Source organism: Phacochoerus africanus, chromosome 1 (genome assembly GCF_016906955.1).
Source record: "Phacochoerus africanus isolate WHEZ1 chromosome 1, ROS_Pafr_v1, whole genome shotgun sequence".
Classification (NCBI taxonomy): domain Eukaryota; kingdom Metazoa; phylum Chordata; class Mammalia; order Artiodactyla; family Suidae; genus Phacochoerus; species Phacochoerus africanus.
Window position 1 is genome coordinate 94904877 of NC_062544.1, and position 18532 is coordinate 94923408.

The following is an 18532-nucleotide window of genomic DNA, read 5'->3' on the forward strand; positions in this document are numbered from 1 at the left end:
AAAGCAATAGGAACAGAGGAAATAGATTAAAGTCAGCTGTATTTGAACAAAATCAGAAAACACCATCTGTGTAGCACTGGTCATTTCATTCTCCTGATCACAATTACAGTAGTTCTAATTTGTTTTAAGTTATTCCTTACCACTTTCTCAGATTAAATTAGATTACTTGCCTTCAAGAGGTCTGGATTTTCTCTTTTTCTAATCTATAAAGTTCTAAGCAAAAATATCTACCTTTATTACAAGTTCAAATGCAAGTTGGGGAGTTCCCTGGTGGTCTAGTGGTTAGGACTCGGTGCTTTCACTGCTGTGGTCTGGGTTCATTTCCTGGTCTGAGAACTGAGATCCTACATCAGGCTGATACAGGTTGCAGCCAAAAAAAAAAAAAAAAAAAAAGGAAAAAGAAAAAAAAAAGAAAAGCTAATTGATATTCTCTCCTTGTAATATCCAAACATTGAAATGGACCAAATCCCCCATCTTCCCAGTTATAAGCAGAACATTCTACAATCATGAAGAAATTGTCCTGGTGAATTCCCTGTCCCAACCCTGCAGGTCTTACTAGTTTCTGGCTTTGGGATTACATACCTTCATCCATCAAGACAATGGCTAAAATAAAGTGCCTGGACCCACTTACACATAAAATGTCAACTAAATCCTATCCTTCTGGAATTCTTGACCAACTTGTTATATGTTTACCACACTTTACTCATTTACTTTATTATAAGAACTTAGACATTATTTTTAAATAATAAAAATCAAAATTTCAATAATATCTCCAATATCCTATCTCCAACACATTAGACTTCCCCAAAGTTTGATTCTTTTTTTTTCTTTTTAGGGCCACATCTTCAGCATATGGAGGTTCCCAGGCTAGGGGTAGAATCAGAGCTGCAGCTGCTGGCCTGCGCCACAGCCACCGCAATACCAGATCCAAGCCATATCTGCGACTTATGCCGTGGCTACAATGCCAGATCCTTAACCCACTGAGCAAGGCCAGGGATCAAACCTGCATCCTCATGGATACTAGTTGGGTTCTTAACCTGCTGAGCCACAACAGAAACTCCTGATTCTTTTTAATTTAGTCACATATCTTCCAAAGCCCTGAACTGGAGGACTCACACTGAAGTGTGAGGCCACAAGAAAATGCCCATCTCCACGACTGACAGCTAACTTACTAGGACACATGTAGGTCTAGCCTGTCTTGACGTCATCCTTTATTTTAATCCAGAATATTTTCCAAGACAAGGCAAAAAAAGGGCATATTCATCATTTAGGACCAGAAATGTCATTCTTGGGTTCAAGTAGTTCTTGGAAGATCCTGCCTACTATGCACGCCTGCCCAAAATTGTGTCCCTCCTTCCTAACTCCAGTTACCTCAGAATGTGACAGTATTTGGAGATGGGGTCTTAGAGAGGTAATGAAAGTCAAATGAGGTCACACGGGTGGGTCCTAATGCAATAGGACTGGGATCTTTATGAGAGGGATTAGGACACAGACACACAGAGAAGATGCATGAAGACAAAGAAGACAGCCATCTACAAGCCAAGGAGAGAGGCCAAAGAACCAATCCCACCAACACCCTGATCTTGGACTCCCAGACTCCAGAACTGTGAGAAAATAAAGTTCGGTTATTTAAGTCACCTGGCCTGTGGTATTTTGCTATAGCAACCCTAGCAGACTAACACACTGTTTTAGAAAAAGCCGGAGAAGAGATATCTGGTTAAGGCAGAGGGAAAGATAAAGAAAAGCTGAGGTTCTTTCGGTATCTGAAGTGGAGAGAGTCTGTGAAATGTGACTGGAGATAGCTGCCTGATTTAAAAAAATGAGTAAAGCTTAATGAGGATGGGGGACCTTTCCTCTTGGTCCTCCTTACATTCAGGTGAAAGCTGGATTGATTTCTGCTTTGTTCCCCCAACAGACTGCTTTAGCAACTGGCCACTGCCAAGCTTGGGCAGGGAGGGAAGAAGGCTTTATCCGTATGTAGATGAGGGCTCAGGGCAGGCTGCTAAACCAAACACCCTTGGGCTTTTAACCTGATGTAGGAATTCAGCCTCGTTTCTGGCCCACAAATCAATTCATCCCAGATAGAAACCTTGGGGATAAAAATTCACACACCATCAGGAATTCAAAACCTTACCTCCTGCAAGACTGGCTTTCAACAATTTGGAATAATAGTACACTGCAACACAAAGACCCAAAGCAACAAAGCCCATCTCAGACTACTTAAATACATGTAAAAAGCTCTAAGCAGATGGTCAGCTCCTTCCCAAACTGAACACGCGCCATGCCATGTTAGCACCATGCGTTCATCTGGGTTCCAAAACCTAATGCTCACTAAGCATTTCTACTTGCAGGCAAGACCCATTTCCACTTTCATTTGGAGGAAGATGTGAACCAGTCCTCCCCAAAATTTAGGTAAATACCTCTTAAAATCCCCTAGCAATAGCACCTTATACACCTGAAATATGCTGTGCTTTGCCTCTCAGGGATAAACCTGACTTATCTGATGCCCTGAATGGATCATTTTTAACACATCCTCCTCTATATAACAAAATTATTTTCAGCAATAATCGTGAAATTAAACAGATAATGGCCAGAAGATAAATGCAAGCAATGAAACATTTTCTTTCATTAAATGTTGTATATATAATCATGTTAGTAAATAATAATAACATAAAATATCACAGTTTATAAAAAGGGAAAGGAATGAATCAAGACTTTCCAATTAAACACAGAAAGTCTAATTTAGGTGACCATGAAATCATACCACTAATTGAACATTATAATTTCTTGATCATTCACTTCTTAATTAAGAAACACAAAAGAAGAAATATCAGTTTTAAAGATATTCAAATTATTTAAAATATTTCATGTATGAACTAAAATTTGCACTTTCCAAAGTCCAAAGAAAATATTTCACCTTGTGGCACACATCTTTGCTCATTGTTTTAAACTTTAAACATTCACAAACAAAAATTCCAAGTGATCACAAAGAAAGACAAACATGAAGTAGATCAAGTTTTGTTTTTTCAACTTGGTTGTTGTTTACATCAAATCCACCATAGGGGTAAGGACTAAACTGTGCCTGACCTGAACTTGAATGATTCAGGATCCTTGGGGACCAACTCTTGAAACAAACATATGTAGCTGAGTCCACAGGGTCAATTGTAACAATAGGCATTCTCTGTTAACTCCCAAGTAGACTACATATTTAGTAGTATGACCTGTTTACTAATGTGCTCATTTGAAGATTTCTCATAGAGTAATCATCTAGACCCTAGACTCACAAAAATTCTGTGAGAAAGGAGATATTATCACTGATGGGTTTAGAATTGTTGGCACATGGTGATAATAAAAAGCATTTTCCTTTGTGATTCATGATTTTTAAATTCTCTATAGACAATGTACTCCTCTACTGCCTGAATCTGGGGAGAATCCCTATCACAGACACTGCCCCCATCAAGTGTGGCACTGACTGCTCCTCCTACCAAAGGTGGCCCAGGGGCTCAATTCTGTTCCCACTCACCCCATCCTTTAGCCTCTGCTGAGCCACAGAGCACTTTTGACCTTCACTAGAGATACAATGATTTTGAGAGCAGGGATCTATTGCTCCATTCTTTATAGCCCTCATGGTATAAATGTCAACTGAATAAATGAATGACCTCATTTATTAAAGATTTATTAGTTTTTCTTATATGTACATACATACCCTGGATATTTTTTGACAAGTTATATGATATGTGTAATATTATATATCTTAGTGAAAGAAATCAGACACTCAAAGAATATATCCAATATGATTTTTTTGCCACACCCATGGCATGTGGATGTTACCAAGCCAGAGACTGAACCTGCGCCACAACAGTGACCTGAGCCACAGCAGTGACAACATTGGATCTTTAACCCACTAGGGAATTTCTGTGTGGTTTTTTTGAATGAAGTACAAAGACAGGGAAACTATTCTAAGCCTATGGATGTTGATTCAGCTCCCCATCACCCTGGGTGAGACAGGGAGGTTGTGCTAATGACTAAATGAGAATACAAGGGGACTTTGAGGAGGCCCCATAATGTTCTGTCTGTTGATCTGAGTGCTGGTGCATGGCTGTGTTCTCTTTGGGAAAGTCCCCCAAGCTGAACATTTATGATATATGCACCCTTCAATAGGGACATTATAGTTCAGTAAAGAGAATCACAGAAAAATGTATTATGTATTAAAGAGTAAAGGTATTTGACCACATATAGGAAATGTGATGATCAAAACCTTCCATAGCTTTGGGGACAGCTTTTAATCTCTCTAACCTTCCACAATCCCTAAAGCCACAGGATTGCTCAGCTTATTTAGACTATTCATATCTTTAGAACTAAACCAGCTTTAAGAAAGCTGCTCAATGATAGGATTGGTTCCAAATCCATCTGTTATGTCTCCAACCCAAGCTGTCTCTGGAATGGTGTCTGGTTGTCAGAGTTTTCATCCTTCTTTTCTCTTGGTGTTTCATTCTCCTATTCTGACCTTTCTCACCTCTCTCCTTATACTAGGCTTTCTGCCACTAGAAAATTGATGCCAGTACCTCCTTTTAAGCATTCTCATAATCCAGAGAATTTTCTCACCTCACCCTCAAAGCAACTCACATGATTCCCCATTCATCTCCAGACTTCCCCAAAGTCTATCAGAGATGTTCTTGAGTGTCTGAGTCAGCAAAAGCCCTTGTCTACTTCATCTCATCTCCTTTTCCCTGTAGACTCCCAAGTTCCTTGGTTTCCCACAAATCACACTCTTTTTCCAGAAAGGAAGGTAGTTTGTGAAGGAAGACAGTCTGTGTGGATGCTGTCCATGAGCCTGAGGCACGGGATGGGGGTGGGGATGACAAAAGAAGAAGAAGAGATGAATTGACAAGAGTAAGTGAACTGCACTGAGTCACAGGTTCTCCAAGATCTGACGTAACATGAAGGGAAAAATATTATTTCCTGGAGTTTTTTTAGGATTGAGTAACAATAACAACAACAGCATTAACAAGAGCTTACTGTTGGCTTATGATGTCCAGGCATGGGGTAAGACACTCTGTTTAGTGTTTGACCCTCACAATAAGCCGTCGAGGTAGGTATTTACTACCTATCTCCACTTTATAGACAAGATAACTGAGACTCCACTAAACTAACAGGGGATCAAATCACAGTTTGAATATAGTTTTTCATCTCATGACCCTTATCATCACAAAAACATGGCAAATACATCACAGAAAATGAAGGACCCAGAGTAAGCCCCCAATCCCAGAATTCATTTGAAAGACATTGTTAGTTAATCATGAGTGGTCCATGTTCACATAATAGAGATGATGGTTGATCTTATTCCTCTATCTTAGCATTTACCATATTTTACCAAAATTGCTTGCATATCTATTGTCTGTTTCAAAGTTTTGTGACTGTAGCCATTGGATTTTATTCAACTTTGTATCTGTAGCATCTTGCATAGTGCCCTGATGTAGAAAAAAAAATAGGTCTATTATACAAAATAAATCTCAAGATATTCAACTCTTGGCTTAAAAAAAAAATCAAACAGAGCACCCCTCCAATTCCAATTAATCTGTATTGAGCAGCAAATCTCCACTTTTTTGTCTCTCCCAGTCAAGCTGAAAATAGGATCCACAAAACCAATAATCAAAGCCAGTAAAAACAATTTTCAAACACTTTATCAAAGATCTAGGTGGCTTTTTGTAGGGGATTCTATTTTGTCTACATTTTTTTTCAGGGGGAATATGTTTAATGTATTCACTTTGGCACCATCTACACTCTAAATTGCCTCATTTCTTTTTCTAAGTAATTTTTTTAATACTATGAAGTTTTAGAGCAAAGCATCATGCAAAAATAAAACAACTTGCAGTTTGGATAAAAGGAAAAACAAAGCTAAGGGTCACTTGAGGGGTTTTGGTTTTATTTTTTAATAAGGAAAGAGATGAGCAACCTTACATGAGGTCTATTTCCACAAAATAAATTAGTAGCAGCAGATTTATTTCATAGCATGGGAGGTTGTGTTTATAAACATGAAAAAACTTTTGTTGACAAAGAAGCGATAAAGGGTATCTTAGGCTATCATATTTCCTTGTGATTCAGCTGTGATTAGAATGAGACGGCTGCTTCAAAAATCCAAGGAGATTTCATTCAAAAGTCAAATTGCACCAGAACTCATTGTATGGCAGATTTAGTAGGAAAAAACAATTAATTATAAGTTATCTTTTCAATTATACCTTGTTACTAACTAGGAAAAACCTTAGTTCTGGAAAGCAGTACCATTAGAATATTTACTGGTTTGGCTTTTGGTCTCTTTTTACAATCAAAATCTTAAACACAAATATCAAACAAGCTTCTCCATTAACCAAAGAGATATGAGGAATCTCTTTGAGAATAGTGCCAAGATGTTTGGAGCAAGAATGGGGTATAAGTAATAAAATCGTTTTCATGATTCTTTATGATCTTTCCTCACCAATCAGAGGAGAAATGAACTAGAATTTAGTTAAGAACCATGAGTTCAACTGATCTTATTACCTGAAGATATGCTCCTAGTCTAACAAGTAAGGAAATGCTGTGTTCAGATTCATTCAATTTCCATGTGCCTTATTTTAGGCAACAGTACTTCTGGGGCCCTTTCCTTCTTCTTTGATTTTTTGTTGGCAAACAGAACATGGCTGTTGACTCTACAGGACGTGCCCACAAAGATGCCTTTACTCATCCGGGGTACAATAAGAGGCCCAAAGTATATCAAAACCCTCAGCAATAGCCATGGAGATGGGATATCCACAGGTGGCTCACAAAAATCTGCTCACAGACTATCCAAAGGGAAAAGACAGAATTTGCTCCAGCCCGGAGACTACTCAGATAAACAAATAAAAGTTACAGCTGTCAGCACTGTTAATACAAAGAGGTCAGGATCAAGAGTGTGAACATTCTCTAGTTCAGCCTTAAGTCTGGAAACACAAGTGAATACATTTACATAATAAATGGCTCACTAGTATTACACTTCAATAAATTATATAATCCATAGCACGATATGCTGTCTTCAAAATGTGGTCCGTTTTTAGCAGTTAATAGTTCGATACTCTGTGCAAAATTACAGTGAGTGCGGTGTTTTAATGCAGCATTTCTATCACTCTCTACATGAGAATCTGAGAGGCAGTGTGTGTCTCTAATTCTCCCTGATTAAACCTGTGCCTTTAGCATACACCAAAATGAAAGCTTTAAAGGGTTCAGAGCTAGTGAGCATTCACCCACTTCCTTGCTGGCCCATGCAGTCCTGTTCAGTTTTGGGACCATGCTCCACCCAGCCACTTACCCCTCTGGTATAAAGGTTGGATGGTGCACCACCCAACCACTCAGGTGACATTACCTAGCCTGTTAGCCAAGAATGTAGAGGTTCGTCTTTATTTTGTGACAATGGAAGTGACTATTTTCTTATATAGGAATCTCATCTAATGAAGCATCTGCTTAGGGCTCCATAATGAAAATAGAACTTACATTCCATCTTTAGATTCATTCATTCCACAGATATTTATTGAATGCCTACTGTATGCTAGACATCATTCTCGATAACTGAGCTACATCTGTAAACAAAACAAAATCTTGGCCTTTGCTAAGCTTACTTTCTAGCAATGGAATAAAGACAATAAACAATGAATGTGATAAATAAATGTATGATACAGTATGCTAGAAGATAACAAGCAGCAAGGGTGAGTAAAACAGGGTAGGGGCTAATATTTATGTATTTATTCTTATTTTTTTACTTTTTTTGTGCTTTTAGGGCTGCACCCATGGCATATGGAAGTTCCCAGGCTAGGGGTCGAATTGGAGCTGTGGCTGCCAGCCTAAGCCACAGCCATGCCAGTTCCATGCTGCATCTGCAACCTACACCACAGCTCACAGCAACGCTGGATCCTTACCCACTGAGCAAGGCCAGGGATCAAACCTGCATCCTCATGGATACACATCGGGTTCGTTTCCACTGAGCCACAATGGGAGCCCCCAATATTTAAACAGGCACATATGTCACACTTTTATCCTTAGGAATACAATGTGAAAAAAGTCAAAACATATAGACAAAGTTATGTGGTCAATATACAACAATATTTGTGTATAGTTGAGTTTCAAGAGAAAATGTAGTTTAAAAAATAAACATCAGGAGTTCTCTTCATGGCTTGAACCTGACTAGATGCATGAGAATATGGGTTTGATCCCTGGCCTCGCTCAGTGGGTTAAGGATCCAGCATTGCAGTGAGCTGTGGTGTAGGTCGCAGATGCTCATATCTGGTGTTGCTGTTGCTGTGGCTGTGGTATAGGCTTGCAGATACAGCTCTGATTCGACCCCTAGCCTGGGAACTTCTATATGCCATGCGTGCAGCCCTAAAAGCACAAAAAAAGTAAAATGAACATCCATCAGGAAAACTGATGAGAAAACATCAAAGTATCTTTTTTTTTATTTTCAAAGGAGTCTTTGATTTTATCACATGAAGAATTCACTTGTGTGAAAATAGGGATTTTGGTTTAATCACTACAGTCAGATTCAAGTCATTCTGAAAAAACAAACAGCATTCTACTTAATTAGTCAACTTTCATTTTTGACTCAAACATTGGAATAATCAAGACACCTTGGATTTCTGATGGAGAGTTAACCACAAGCCACAAAAGCCAATAATTCTAACATGATTCAAGTGACGGTTTAGAAGAATCCAGTTCAGAGATTTACCATGACTAGTATGTTGATTCCTCGAAGGAAATGTCTGGCCCTTGGGTGAAGCACACTTATGAGATGAGGACCCAATTCTAGCTTCTAATTATGTGAGGAAAGGCTGCTTGAACATGGCACATTTCCTGGGCATCTTTGTGGACACCAGCATCCCTCCTCCCTGACCACAAACTGTCACAGCCTGACGCCCTCCATCCTCACGTCCTTAATCCTTGACTCCTACTGACTCAGGAACAATGCGGGTGCTCTCTTGGAAGACGGTATGGGGGGTGGAGTGACCACCGAGTATATTCTGATTTTTTTTAAAAAACTGTCATATGGCGAGATAGTTGTAGGTTTCAATGCTGTCACCTATTCAGTCAGCCCAGATGAACTAGAATCACCATTTCAGTTATGTCATAGCTCGAGGCAAGAACATGTCACCCTCTTTATTTGCAGCCTCCAACAAGCTGCTGAGGCAGATGCTGAACGTGGTCCTCCCCGCCACGTTCAGGAGAGTGGCCTTTGTGTGGGTTAATTGAGCCCCCACTCCATTTAATAGGCTGTTGAAGACTTATTGAAACAGAGCTAGTGCCGCAGGTTAAATACATTGCAGTGCTCTTGCTAATCCTCTCATTAACAGGGCTGGAAAGCTTGTTGGGAGCTGTGAGTTTGCATATATTAACAGGGAGCTCTTCACTCAAGTGCTATCAATAAAATGACAAAGCCAGTTTGCAAATAGTGAAATCAACAGTGACACAAAGCTAGATACCTCTTAAAAAAATAAACAGCTTAATAACTGATAAAACTTATATTCACACTTGAGAGAAGAAAAAGATAAGCTGGGAAGAGATGTCTTATTGGGTCAGACTTAAAGCAGAAATGAGGCTGATGTCAAGACACTGCAGAGGCTAGTGGATGAAGCAGAACTGAGAAATTATGTTAACAAGCCACAGAGCCTAGGCCCATATTTAGAAGTACCTGAGATGGCACATTGTGTTGTTTTTATAAGGGGATAATAGATAAAATAAATTGCTGGCAATGGCTGAAATAGGTAGGAGGGAAGAGCATGGAGGTGCCAGCTCTCCTAGGAAGAAAGTGCCAGCATAAGTACTTCAGAAAGCGGGTGGCATCAAAAACACATGCCTGTGCCAACAGGGACAGTGGGGACAAAGTAATTGTGGGGGGTATAAGTGTATTCAGCTCATAACTGTCTATCACTTGCTCAAAGGTCATACAAGAAAATGGAAGGAGGATTTGGGGAGGAAGTTATAGCACCAGGAAGGGCTAGAAAGGATGGATGGGGACAAGCATCCTTGTCAATGATCTGATCCATTAGCCACCCTTGCTGCTTGGTGAAAACACAAAGCAATGCTTCACAGTGGTAAACAGTACAATGGACTTCTTGTGACTGAACGGATCCTGAAGATATCAGGTGAAATGGTTATCTACCTTTTAGAAAAAACAAAAGACTTTCCCCGTGCCAACTGGTCAAGTGGCAAGAATTGATAACCTGCAGTAAATAAAAATAAATAAAAGCCGACGAGGGATAAGGATTTGTGACACTACCTAAGACAGCCGGACCACAGCGCAGGGCTGTTTGGCTGCCCCCTGCCCACCTGCTTTGTGTGGAAAGGAGAAGCAGCCAGATTTCAAAGTAAATCAAGTGTCACTGACCTGAGAACTACTTACATTTAGGAAGTATGCAACTTCAGAGTTATTTTGTCTTAAGAATTGTGCTTTGGCCAAAATATCCAAAATTCTGCTAATAATGAGCCATGTTTAAAGTACTCTATGTTAGGAGTTCCCACTGGGGCTCAGCAGTAATGAACCCAACTAGTATCCATGAGGCCCTGCTCAGTGGGTTAAGGATCCAGCCTTGCAGTAAGCTGTGGTGTAGGTCACAGATGTGGCTCAGATCTGGCATTGCTATGGCTGTGGCGCAGGCTGGCAGCTGTAGCTCCGATTTAACCCTTAGCCTAGGAACCTCCATATGCCACAGGTGTTTCCCTAAAAAGAAAGTTAATTAATTAATTGATTAAATAAAGTACTCTACATAGATGGTTTTCTCCCAATTTGACCAGCAATCATTCTATCCTAACTAGCCATGTGACCACTGGCAAATTATTATTCTGTCAGGACCTACATGTTCTTCTGTATAATATGCATGAGTCACATTGGAGGGAGTCTATGATCCTTCCAAGCTCCAAAATTCCATGATTAAAATAACAGAAGAGCAACCATAAAGAATGTGATTGATAAACAATGTTTTCTAAAAAGGAAATGGTCTACACAACTGGCCTATGTTAATGGAGAGAAAGTAAACAGTCTTTGGTAATTGAGTCATATTTGATGTATGCGGTTATCCTAGAGCAATGGGCCAAGGCATATATGTATCCAAAGACCTTAAAGGGCCTCAGAACAATCGGGCTTTAAATGTTTTTAGACATTTCTAATGACCTTCCATCAACAGAGTGCACCAACATTTGAAATGGAATTTTCTATCCTCTTGTTGAAGCCAGTTGCCAAGTCTCCTCAATCTACATATAGAAGGAATCTCAAATCATCCTTTGCTTTCTTTTCCTGTTGCCACTGCACTGTTCTCCCTCCTGGGCTCCTTTCCAGTACATTTCTACATAACAGTCAGATTAATTTTCCTAATGCCCACATTCAAGTATATTATTTATCTGCTTGCAGCCTTCAGTGAATCACCACTGTGTGGCAGATTAACTACAGACCCTTTGTTGGCCATTCAAATCTTTCCACAGTCAGGTTCTTGCTCATCATTGTAGTCTTAGTCTCTAAACTCTAAAACACATGCCTTATCCTGACCCATCGAGGGAAGTTGCTGAACCTGCCCTTGCTTTCTTGCTGCCAGACCACCTCCATCCCAAAAGCCATTTACCTTGTGTTCCTGTTGAAATCGTCTTTCTTCTTTTGGATCCATTTCAAACACTGCCTTCTCGATGGAGTCTTAGGTAGTTTTGTGCAAAATCTAATCTATGACTCCACTGATGACTATGGCCATCAGTATTTCTTTTGTGAGATTTATTTTTCTCTACCTTATTTATCTGATCAGATTTGTTGGCATTAGGCCAACAAGTAGCAGACATGTAGTCACGGTCTCCACTCCTCAGGTCCTGTGGAAGCAGAAGAAAGGCAGGACCCCCTTGGCCAAGTGCCTGCTGGTTTTTCTGCCTATAATTGTGGACACCAGTGCACAGTGCTGTATGAAAAATTCACAAGTGTTCCTCTGGTGAGACTGGGATTTCCAGTACAGATCACACAGCTTGTGGGCTAAACTTCTCTTTAGTCAATGGATGGTAAAACAAGAAGCTCCTCAGATTTGTTGTAGATATCCCACTAGATTGCTACCCCTTCTCATCCTTACAAGAGGTCTTTCCTAAAATATTAGATAATAAATTGTACTAGGTACTCCTGATATCCTTGCATTTTATAAACTGTAATAGGGCAGGAACAGGGTCATCATTATTTTTGGTTTGCCTGAAGAGATCTTGCACAAAACCTTTACTGATAAGGGGATAAATCAAGATTTGGTGAATTAAATGAAATTACTTGCCAAAATATAATAGTAATAGAACAGTATAATATGTTCTATAATAACATAAAATCAATATAAGTATATAATAATAATGTTATAAAAAATGTCCCCTTGTGAGTACCAAGCTGCTATTTAAAGAAATTATTTATTTATTTATTTATTTATTTATTTATTTATTTATTTATTTATTTTTGTCTTTTTAGGGCCACACCTGCAGCATATGGAGGATCCAACTGGAGCTATAGCTTCTGGCCTATGCCACAGCCACAGCAACGCCAGATACAAGCTGCATCTGCAACCTACGCCACAGTTCACAGCACTGCCGATCCTTAACTCATGGAGCGAGGCCAGGGATTGAACCTACGTCCTCATGGATCCTAGTCAGGTTCGTTAACTGCTGAGCCACGACAGGAACTCCAAAAGAAATCTTTTTAAAATGAGGATAACAACCTGTGATTCATCGTTTGATACCCTGCAATTCCCAAATTAGATTTAAAGAGAGTCCATACATGTGGGTCAGCAAATGACCTTACACTGGAAAAATGAAATCCATGCTCTCAAGATGATTGGTAAAATACCCTCTTGATAGACCCAGGCTGGGTTCTTCTGATCTACGAAAGTGTGGTTCCTGGACCAACATCACCTGGGAATTTCTAAATAATGCAGAACCTCAGGCCCCACGATAGAACTACAGGGTCGGAATCTGCATTTCAAGAAGATGTCCGGGTGAGCTGGGTACACAAGGTTTGAGAAGCTCTGCTCACAGATATTTTCTAGAAAACAGTAAGGGCTTTCAAGCTTTCAGGGACCAAAATGTTTGTTTGAATCAAATCTTACCGATAAGCACCTTTTCATCAACGCATGCCAGTCACAAAGGTAATGTAACACAAACAAACAAACAAAAAGAATGACACTGTAGGCATTCATTCTTATTTGTTCAGGACCCGTAATTATTCCTTGGAGTCAAAGCAAAACCTCCTTCTACAAGCTTACGTGAAGTCACTTGCAACATGCTGGTTCAGTTAAGCCCAAAGAACAAACGCAATTGCCCTGCCTCCCTCTTCTGTCTAAACAGTTTTTATTCTAGTTTAAGTCTGTACTAAAAACCTCTGGGCCACTCTAAACCTTCATTTACTATTACCAAGTCCAGTTCTTTCTTAGGTATAAAGAATATGAATTCTCTTTAGGAAAATCATGGTGTATTTTGGTCTACAATCATCTTGCCAGATTTATAGGGCATTGTTTATGGCAATTGCCATAAAAAATGAAATATGTGGGAGCTCTTAAAGCCAAACAATCAGCATGACCAACTGAGTGGAAGTAGACTATGGGTTTAAATGTGTTCTTTCCTCCGCCCCCTTCCTCACCTTTTACACTTTTCTTTAGAAAACAAGATTTATCAGGGAGTTTCCTTGGAGAAGCACCTTGTCATTTCACCACTCTTTAAGGCAACTGTGGAATCCAAGAGGGAAATTCTGCCTTAAGAATTCCCCGGCATCATGTTGCCCCTGGTTGAAACTGATCACATTTATCAAACACTATAGAAGTGCTAATATTATGCGTTGTTACCCACAGTTAATGCAATCAAGGGAACACCTTCAGTGCTCTGGTGTGTGTGTGTGTGTGTGTTTGTGGGTGTGTGTGCAAGAGCTGTTCTCTGAGTAAAGAGAGCAGGAGAGATTACAGCCTAGGCTCCTGTGAGCTCTTCTCCTTTTAAAGAAAGACATTAGGATTTCTGTGTCAATTTGGAGGGATGTTAACCGTTCCTGATAAGTCCTCTCTCCATGTTCAATGAAAATGTACATGAAAATTTAAGAAGAGAGAGAAAAACACTAAAACAACTCTCAAAATGGAAAAAAAGACAAGACTACATGTTATAATCAGGGGAGAATTTCAATTAACTCTAGCTTTGATGGTGCTGGTCTGAAAAATATAATCCTGAGATATTCACACCTTACCTTCTGACGCAAGAGAAAAACAGTGTGTATGGACTAGAGCAGTAAAGACAGAAAGAAAGGCTGGGGGTGATTAAATAAGTCTGCCTGCCTTTATTAAGCTCAAAGCTATAAATGCAGTACTGAGCTGAATTGTAGGCAATAACATGGCAATTATTTTCTTCATTTATCAAAAATTAGTTTTTAGGGAGTTTCTGTTGCGGCTCAGCATGTTACAAACCCAACTAGTGTTCATGAGGAGGCAGGTTCGATCCCTGGCCTTGCTCAGTGGGTTAAGGATCTGGCATTGCCTTGAGCTGTGGTGTAGGTCACAGCTTGGGTCCCATGTTGCAGTGGCTGTGGTCAAATAAGACAGCTTGTATGGTCATCTTAAAAGAAGGGTGTAGTAGGCTGAATAATGACACTTTCTCCTCCCTCACCAAATTGTCTGTATTCTAATCTCTGGAAACTATGAGTATATACTTTATATGGTAAAAGGGACTTTGCAGGTGTGATGAAGTTGAGTATCTGGAGATGAGAAGATTATCCTCCATGATTCAGGTGGGCCCAATGTAAACAGAAGGGTCCTTATAGGAGGAAGGTGCTGGAGTTAGACATAGGCCATGTGACAATGGAAGCAGATACTGGAGTGACATCCTTCGAAGAGGAGAAAGGGGCCACAAACCAAGGCATGCAAGTGGCCTCTAGAAGTTGGAAGGGACAAGAAATGGATCCCTACCTAGAACCACCAGAATAAACAGATCCTGACATCCCCTTGACTTTAACCCAGGAAGACTGGCTTGGGACTCACACCTCTACATCATTGGAAAATAAATTGTATTAAGTCACTGAATTTGCAGTATTTTATTAGAGCAGCAACCAGAAATTAATACAAAGGGGAAAAGACAATACAGTTTCATATTCAATGCTTATTTTTTTAAAGCTTACTAAAGGACACTGTTTTAGTGTGATAGATGCCAACAATCCACTTTAAGTAGCATGCTACAGCAGTGTCACCATCATATTTTAAAGATTGTTTTGGAAGTTTTATCAAATACAATAATGAGATGGAGATATATCCATTGAAAAGGAGAAATGTGATTCTCTTCCTAGATAATGTAAGAGCATGACTGATAAAAATTTTACAACTTTGGTCACTAACTCTAATACATGTTTCAGAAATCCAAAGAGCTCTAAAGTCAGACTTCTTTACATAAGTTTGATGGCCACATTCATTTTTCAGTGAAAGCTGAGTTGAGTGAATGTCAGGTTTCTTTAGTCTTTATTTACCCTTTTAAAGTCAGAATATCAGTTTATCAGCACACTGATTATGGGCTGCTACCCTGACCCTGCTGTGGATATTATACAACATGTGCTATTGGTGCAACATTACCTTTCCCAAACCCTAAACTTTGGAATTTCAAAATACATCTGTCTCCCAGGTTTTGTTATGGATTGGGGACCTATAATAAAGCAACTTGACACCCATGACAAGAAAGAGGTGAATAAAATATATAGAATCATTAACATTAAAAGATTCGGATGGGCATGATATTAAAAATATTCTACTTACTCAGAAAAAGAAAGACAAATACCATATGATATCACTTATATCTGGAATCTAATATGGGGCACAATTAACCTACCTACAGAAAACAAAAAAACTCATGGACATGGAGAACAGACTTGTGGTTTCCAAGGGGGAGAGGGAGGAAGTGGGATGGACGAGAAGTTTGGGGTTAGCAGATGCAAACTATTGCATTTGGAGTGGATAAGCAAGGAGATCCTATTGTATAGCTCAGGGAACTATATCTAGTCACTTGTGATGGAACATGATGGAGGATAAGGTTTTGAGAAAAAGAATGTGTGTATATATATATATACACACATATCTTTATATATATATATATAAAAGACTGGGTCACTGTGCTGTACAGCAGAAATTGACAGAACAGTATAAACCAACTACAATAAAATTTTTTAAATTAAAAAATTAAGATTCCAAAAAATATTCCACTTATATACATTATAAAATACTTAAATTAAGTGTAATCTCTCAGCAAGAAAGGTGTGGGGCTCCAGTGAAGGAAACTATAAAATGAGAGAAATGAAAGAAAATGTATAAGTAGAAAGACATTGTTTCTATGTAAGTAGGCTGAACATTGGAAAAATTCACATTTCCCTCAAAATAATGGATAGATCTAACACTATTTTAAGTAAAATTTTAATAGAATTTAATTTAGAACTTGATTTCAAAAAAACTCTCTGCGGCCTCTCTTTTTGTCCATATGCGTCACAGAAATTCACAGAAACCCCACAGCAATGTTTTTTCTTGAACAGAGTGATTCCCAACTGGGCACATTTTAATCTCTGCAAGGGGAATAGGCATAGCTGGAATTAGATATGCCCCTTTTATGGGATTTAAGACGAGTTGGGAATCATTCTTCTGAAATTCGGTTGATATAATAAACATGTGCAAATTAACTTTTCAAAAAATTCTGCAAACAGTAAATAAAGACTGACACATTAAAAACTATAAAACTACAACAATGAAATCAATGTGAAACTAATTTTAAAATACTTTGATCAATAAAATAGAGCAAATTATCCAAAACCAAATCCTAGAATACATGAAAATATAATGTATAATAAAGTAAGCATTGCAAAAACAATAAGCAAGGAAAATATTATTCAACAATTCTTGGATATTATTAGGGAAAAAAGTACCTGGTAATATCTTTTTCTCATACCATACACATGAATTGAAAAATAAAAAGAAATGAATGTGTTGAAAAGTGCTGAGTAGGGTAAAGTAAATATTTTTTAAATCTCTGGGTGAGGAAATATTTTCTAAGTGGAACATTGCAATGGATTAAACTTGGGGGGTGTCAAACGAACTGAAAGGTAATTAAAAAGATTCAAACAAACAAAAAACTTGAAAAATACATGTGACAAATATTTCAGAAAAAAGTCAATCTCTTCAAGTTGTTAAATTCATATAAATCATTAAAATTCACTGAGATCTAACTAATAGTTAAAAGAGGACCTCACAATTCACACACACAAAGGATTCAAGCCATTTTTTTTAAAGCTACACTAGAAAATGATTGAGATAAAATGCACTTACTTCTTTCTTCCTACAAAACTATTTTGTCATACTTGAGTCCCTTGAGCATAGAGGGCAAACCTTCAATTTCTCAATGAATAAATATTTAAGAAGGCCATAGGAAGAAAGTAATTAAGTAAAACAAGAACTTAAATAGTAATTAGTACATGCACAGCATGTGTGAGGAATTCTGCAGAATGAAAAAAAGTACACAAAATAAGGCATTAAATTAAATCCAACAATGAACATTAAGTAAATAAGTGGCATCTTTATTTCATATATATAAGGTCACTTGTGCTGGGAGCATTACCATAGAAACAGCTGGATAGTAGGACACCAATGGGATTAAGAGGTAATTATTTTTTGTGACAAAATATTCAGCATCTTTCAATTAATGCAAGAAAGAACTTAACCAACTCCTAAAAAGAGTCTTTATATTCTTTATTTTAGAGGCAATCTTATGTAGTAGAAAGGCTAAGATTTGGTTACATTGTTGAGACTAACCAGCAGGGTGACAATGGACAGGTCACTTAAAAGCTCCAGATCTCAGTTGGCCTTTTCTGCTATTTGATAACAACAATCCTTAGTAGTTCTTCAGCCCCTGGGAAGCTTGGTTTTGATGTCCTCTTCTGGTCTTGCCACGTCTAAAATCTACAACATGATCTTAAAGACCATCTCATCCAGAGATCGGGGACAGGGGAGGTTTATAAAGAAGATCATTCAGCACAGTTTCTCAGAACTAAAATTCCCAAGAAGAAAGGAAGAACTCTTAGGAGGAAATAAATGAGTTTCTAGATTGATAGAGCCCATTAAGTGTCCAGCGAAAAAGGAAACTAGACCCATACCTAGGCATGTCATCATAGCATTTCATAACATTAGGTAGGCATAAGACCCCGCAGGAGACCCTACAGGCTTCCAGAATGAAAAAAAAGAAAAAAATTAGTACATCTAAAAATTAGAAACCAGAGAACGTTTGGAATATTTAAGAGCAACACTAGAAGCTAGAAGGTATTGGAGCAATGCCTTCAAAATCCTTAAGGAAAATGATTTCCAATCTAGAACTCAATATTTAGCCAAACCATCAATCAAATATGAAGTAAAAACAGACATTTTAAGATGTAAGTTCTCAAAAATGTTAGCTATTTCTCTTTTCTTCTGAAGCATCGGGAAAATATGCTTCACCAAAATAAGAGAGTAAACGAAGGAAGAAAAAGGAATGGGGT